Source organism: Arvicanthis niloticus, chromosome 22, assembly GCF_011762505.2.
Source record: "Arvicanthis niloticus isolate mArvNil1 chromosome 22, mArvNil1.pat.X, whole genome shotgun sequence".
Taxonomy (NCBI): Eukaryota; Metazoa; Chordata; class Mammalia; order Rodentia; family Muridae; genus Arvicanthis; species Arvicanthis niloticus.
Window position 1 is genome coordinate 7,823,914 of NC_133429.1, and position 6,928 is coordinate 7,830,841.

Below are 6,928 nucleotides of genomic sequence, written 5' to 3' on the forward strand. Positions count from 1 at the left end.
GTGGAAAGAGTTAGAATCCTCTGAGACAGACAGCCCAAGTTGCTTTTGGCGTCCTCAATGAGTCCTTGGTCATATCTACTTTCTACAGATAGACGGGGTGTTGTCTCCGAGTGGCAGAGAACGGCAGACCAACTGGAGAAGATGGTTGTCTAGCGTCCTCTTCTTCACTCCATACTGACAAGAGGAAACGCTTCCACCATGTTCAAAGGCTCCAAGGCATACATCCTCCTTCGGCCTTCCCCTTGTCTAGTCCTGGAAGCAGAGCAGGATGGACTCCCTCCCAAGCCCACCATGGGAATCACGGTTCACTAACAGTGGGAAAATAAACAGCTGGCTAAATTTTATAAAGTAAGCCTTCACCAAATAAAAAGCTGTGAGCATCTGCAGGGACCTTTTCTCTTAAGTATTCTAACTCTTTTTTAAGAGCAGGGATCCAGGAGGGGATTTTTTTTTTTTTTTTAAGGAATGATGTGCGAAAATGGCGTGCTTCCTCATGCTGCTAAAATGGAAGCCTTGGGTCCTTTTCATAGCTGAGAGGGGCAGGTTAATGAGTTTGGGGCGATGTGTCTGATGCTTCTCAGCAGCTGGCTCAATTGCCTCCTGCTCATGCTGTGCTTTGGGGCTTGGAACACGCGCCTGGTGGAATTTTAACCTTGGTGGAGGACTTTGTTCTTCCACGTGGCCGCCTGCTTTTAGCCTTCCTATTTCCGGTACTTCTCATGGGCAGGCGCGGGGGTGGGGTGGGGTTGCGGGCACAGTGGGTATGAGGACATTATCCCATGTGTTTTCTTGTTAAAAAAAAAAAAAACGAAGGAAATGAAATGACACAGGGAAGATGATAAGACAGGAGGAGCTCTGGGGATAATAAGAATGATTTGGGGGCAGGACTATCAATAATGACACGCTTTGGTAGGAGACTGGCCAGCTTGATTACAAATTACTTGACTGGAAGTAACAGAAAATCACTCAAGTAAAATATGTATTTATTTAATATAAGGCAGAAGCTATACTTTATGGGTCCCAAAGGCTTAAAGAACCCCAGAGAAGTAAAAAAGGCATTAAATTCAGTTTTCTTGTTTTAAATTCTTTAATGCTACGTATACTGCATCACCTTAAACAAACCACTTGTCCCTCAGGTCACCAGTTTTCTTTCCCATGAAGAATAGAAAAGAAGAGAATGTAGACTTTTGGGTTATTATGCTATTTAAATAAATGGCCATGTGTAGATTAGACAAGTGCTTAACATATTCAAGCCTTTAATAGATGGTAATCATTTTGTGTTTATGTAATAGCTGCCTAATTTCAGACCAGCTCTCCTGCCAAGGACAATGGGAAAAGCTGGATGAAATAATGCTTCAGAGAACCACTGAGGCTATAAAGATGTACGAGCCCAAGATCTCAGAAAGAAAGGAAGTGAGGACTGAGGAGCTTGACTGGCCTTTGACCGAGGAGCTTGACTGGTCTTTACCCCCAAGCACACCTTGGCAGACAAGCGTCATCTGGGGTCCCAGAGAACTGAACAGCAAAGATGATGAAGCAGAAAACAAGACGATTACTTCCAGTAGACTCACGAGGCTGCAGGGAATCAGAAAGAGGAGTAAGGGCCTGCCGAAGGCAAGGAGTCATGGTGGTGTTTGGTCCTTGATGTTTGAACTCATCTGAGCTGCATTGTGAGACCCTCTGTCAAAAATAAAGTTCAGAAGTATGGCTTAGCTAGGAGTCCATTAGTCTTCATAAAGACCAGAGCCTGGTTTTCAGTGCAGTCCATCACTGACTTAACAAGTTGGTCTATTTGCCTTTCCTGGCTCCGTAACCTCTGGAGGAAGACAGCACTGCCTGGAGCTTTTACATGCAGCTGGAAGTCAGTCTACAGAGGCCAGACTCACATACACATGCTCACTCACACGGAAACAAATACAGAAAATTTTAAATCAGCAAGTGAAGGTTCTAGAACTTGCAACAGCTTGGATTCTTTTTAGTTTCAATATGTAGAGTCATTATCAGGTTAGAAAGAGCCGAAAGGGTTAATGAGTTGAAGAATTTGTCAGGAGAAAGTGTATAGACTAGGGCACAGAGACATAAAAAAGTAAAAATGAAGACAGGAACCTAGGAGAGATGTTGGGAAAGACAGCATGACTGCACACACAAATGCGTGGAATCCCAGAAGAACAAGACAGAGAAAGAAGGAAGACAGTATGTGGAGAAATGGTGATAGAGTTTCCCTAAGCTGATAAAAGACATTGCACCACTAGCTCAAGCTTGGTGGAAAATAAATGGAAAACATAAATATATTGAGTGTTCAAGATAATATATATTGTAAACCTTTATTGGCATATAGTCACTGTACATAATGATGGGGAGTTTTTTGTTTGTTTGACCGATTGGTTTTAGCTTTTGACACAGGTTTCTCTGTATTGCCCTGGCTTTCCTCGAACTTGCTCTACAAGCCAGGCTGGCTTTGAGCTCCCTTTTCTTCCTCTTCCTACTGTTCACAATCATTTTCTCAGACAAACTTCTAGTTTCATGTCCCATACATACACAGTTGTATATATCTGTATAAATAGAACATATGAAGCAGTTAAAATATGGTTTTTAATCTTTGCATCTGATGGAACTCTCTTAATATGATGAGCTCCAGTAAAATATATAGTTTTAAACTTTTCATTGTACCTAACAATGTTACATAAGGATATTTACATACTTGTGGGTCCCCTGAGCTCATTGACCAGCCAGCCAAGATAAGTTGACAAGCTCTGGGTTCAGTGAGAGACCCTGTCCCCCAGATACAGAGGAAACAGAAGAGGGAGTCACCCAGTATCAATCTCAGGCTTTCACAGGCACAGGTATACACAGAGATGCACCTACACCAAACACATAGAAGCTGGCATAGTTATTATTAACATCAGATAGTGCAGATATCAAGGGAAAAATTTATAGCAATAAAAGGAAGTATTTCAGAATGGTAAAAGGCTGGTGCACAATAAATTATAAATTTGTGCATTTGTATGAACTGTTAACAAACACCTCAAAATGTAGAAAGCAGGGAAAGAATTTAAAAAAAAAAAGACAAATCCATATGCATGGCTGGGCACTTTAACTTTCTCAGTCACAGAGAGAACAAGGATAGGAAAGTCGGCGTGATTATAAAGTGGCCTAGTTGATATATATAGAACACGAGACCCAACAACCACAGCGAAACCCTTCCTGAGTACAGTCTCAACAAGTTTCAAAGCATGGACATAAAGAACTATGCTCTCTGCCACAGAGGAATTCAGCCAGAAATAAATAACAATGTTCAAGTAGGACATCTCTAAGTATTTGGGAATTAAGCAATTGAATTCCAAATAATCAAAGACAAATCTGAAGATTTCAGAATGGAAAAGTTTTATGAAAGCAGACATACCTAACTTGTAGGGAAAGGGGCTTAAAGGGAGAACATGAAGCTTTCAATGTTTATATTGGGGGAAAATCCCAAACTCAGTTGTCATATTATCTTCCATGGTTTGAACATTTCCTTCAAAACTCATTCAGTTGCCAGAATGCTACTAAGAGTTAGGGGCTGATTAGATCACAAGAATTCATGAATGGGTTAATGCCATCACCACAGGAGCTACATATGAAGTGAGTAGGTTGTTGTAAAGGTTAGGTTTAGGGATGGGGCAATGGTTCAGGGGTTAAAACACATACTGGTCTTGGGAAGGAATTGAGTTCAGTTCTCAACACCCACATTGGGAGGCTCACAACCTCCTATAATTCCAGCTCCAGGCACTCTGTCGCCCCCTTCTGGCCCCCACAGGAATTGTGCACACATATACAAATCCTCACTCTCCCTCTCACACACAATTAAAACAAGAACATCTCTAAACAAGGGCAAGTTAGTATCTTCCTTTTGTTCCTGCCTCCCCCATCTCTCACGCGCCCGTAAGAATCCATCTATCACGATACCGTGAAGCAGAAAAGCTCTCACCAGACGCCAGCACCTTGACATTAGCGCCCCAGCTTTAGAACTGAGATGTAAATTCCTTTTCTTCAGTAGCCCACCAAGGCTATGAGAGTCTACAGATGCAGAAAACAGATGGGTGCAGTATTAAGTGGGAAATATTCTACAAGTTAAGCCCATAGAAGACAAAAGGGAAAAAAACCAACCAGTATATGAACAAAACTAAAAATCTAATGAGCGATATAGAAAGTCAACCAAACTAAAAACCATCTTTCTGGGAAGACATGTAAACACTTTAAAAGAAAGAGTAAGAGAAAAATGTTACAATTTTTATTAACAAAATGGGAGCAGTTATTATAGATTCTACAGCATTCATGTAATCAAAGAATGGTATATGCAAGTCAGTAGTATTTAAAGAAAATGGACAGATCCCTTGGAAATCAAACTTAACAGAGATGACACATGGGAAAATGGAAAACATGAGACTATACAGATATGCAATGAATAGTTTAAAATCTTCCCACTCAGCCCAGTTCTTGTAGCATCTATTCAAAGCCGAATGTGTCTATATGATCTGAGATGAATAGTTTAAAATCTTCCCACTCAGCCCAGTTCTTGTAGCATCTATTCAAAGCCTAATGTGTCTATATGATCCGAGAATATCGCTTCCATGGATATATACTCCACATAAGCGAGTTTACATACACACAACAAAGCCATGTATAAAGGGCATAAAATCATTATTTTTTAGATGCTCCAATAAAAAATATATAACCCAAATGTCTATCAGAGACCACAAGAAATAGGTAAAAATATGTGTGATGCCTAACCTTAGCTGCTAACTTGCCTGGTTCCAGAATCAAGTAACACACAAAGTTGAGGATCACACTTGTAAAGGATTTTCTTGGTCAAATTGTTTGAAGCAGGAAGATCCAGCCTAAACTTGGGCAGCGTCAATCTGGCAGCCCAGATTCAAGGACAGGAAGAAGGGGTGAGCATTTGGCCGACTCACCTTCACTCTGCTGGTAAGTTCATTGATTCTGTAGCCATCGTTCCCTTCGCTAATATTAGAATGAGCTTCTCCAGATTCCCATATAGACAGAAGACCAGCAGCTCTCTCGGAAGCTCACAGGCCTTCTGTGTCAGTCTGGGACTCTTGAGATAAACAGCCTGTGGCCCAAGCAACTACCAGACTCTCCAGCTCTCCAGTGTGAGACAGTCATTGTTGGACAACTTAGACTGTATCTTGTAAGTCAATTTAATATGTCTCCTGTATATACACATACCTGCGTAAATGCATATGCAGTCATTCAGCAATTCTATCTCTTCCTCAGTGGAATACCCTTTCAGTGGTGATAGTGAAATGACCCTTTCTACATGTAACATGGATAAGTGTCATAAATGCAGTATTTTGGGAAAGATGTCATCTATGTGTGTTTGTTATGATTTTAAGTATAGAAAGTTCAATGAACAGTAAAGAAAATAGACTATTGATTTCCTTTGAGAGGTGTTGAGAGGACAGTTATTGAAAGGGGACTGAGAAGATGCTTATATTCTGTGTCACATTCCAATAAGTCAGCACACTGATATGTGTACTAGCATTTGTGAACTTTTGTGTATGTGTTCTATCCATCTGAGACAATTTTATATATCCACACTATGTATCAGTAAGAGTTTTATTTGGGATCTGGAAAGATGGCTCAGTAGGTAAGAGCACTTGCTGTTTAAGCATGGAGATTCGAGTTTGGATCCAGAATCCATGTAAAAAGAAGAGCATGATCACACAATCACAGCTCTGGTGCTCTGAGGGCTGGAGATAGGGGGATCTCTGGGGCTTGCTGGACACCAGCTGCACTTCAGGTTCAGCGGGAGACCTGGTCACATGGGAATAAGGTGGCGAGTGGTAGATCAGAAAACCCAATATCCTACTCTGGCGCTTGTGTATGCACACACATATGCATACCAGTGCAGGTATGTGCACATGTTATGTGTACACACACACACCACACACACACACACACACGGGGGGGGGGGGCAAAGAGAAAGACACGAGTTTTTATTTTTAAAGCTAATGTCCTTATCATACAAGGCATTTGTGAAGGGAGATTCAGAGGCCCAGGCAGCCTCTGTACATTCACACTGTACATGCACTTCCTTAAACAGCCTTAGCAGTTGTGGGACTGGGAACAAAAGGACACAGAGACCCATGTACTATTTATGCAAACTCTTAAATGTGATAAATCAGACTCAGAAACTCTAAACTAAAAATATGTTGTGTTCATCTATCTGACAACCATGATTCTACCATTATAAAAGTGTAATGCCCTGGAAAGCCAGTTTTAAATTTAGAGTTCTCCATTTTATAGCAGGAAAATGGCCACCTGGAGAGAGGCAGTTTCAGTCCCCAGCACACAGCTCATGCTCCTCCCACTCCATCCCTCTGGAGGGAACCTCACACAATCACATGGATTTATAGCCCATAAGAGCAAGTTTCTACATGTTCTCAGAACACAACTGTTCTGTGGCCACTCATTGGGCCAGGGCTATGTCAACTAACAGTGGAGCCTTTGTCTACGCTGCAAAAATTCTGGGAACATTTGGGTAGGAAATGTTGAGTCACAAATAGGAAGAGTCTGGTGTGGAAGTGGGGGCACAGACACTAGAAAGCTGTGACCATAGCTTCTTGGACTCCTTTGTCCTGGGTAGAGGGAACCAGGCAGAGGAGGGGGAGATAAAATCCTCTAAGAGAACAGGCAAAGGCACACACACAGGAACACATGGGGTTAACCTGTACTTGCAGCCATTAGAGATACAGAAACAGCAGAGGCAAAGAGCCTTCTAGGTAAAATGGGAAAATTCTACTCAATGAACGTTAAGTCCTGTGTACGTGTGAGGTGGGAGAGATGAGTCCCATCAGGCTGTGGAAAGCACACAGGAGGGAATTAGATTTTGTTTTGCCCATAACTTTATCCCAGAGTCTAGTGCCTA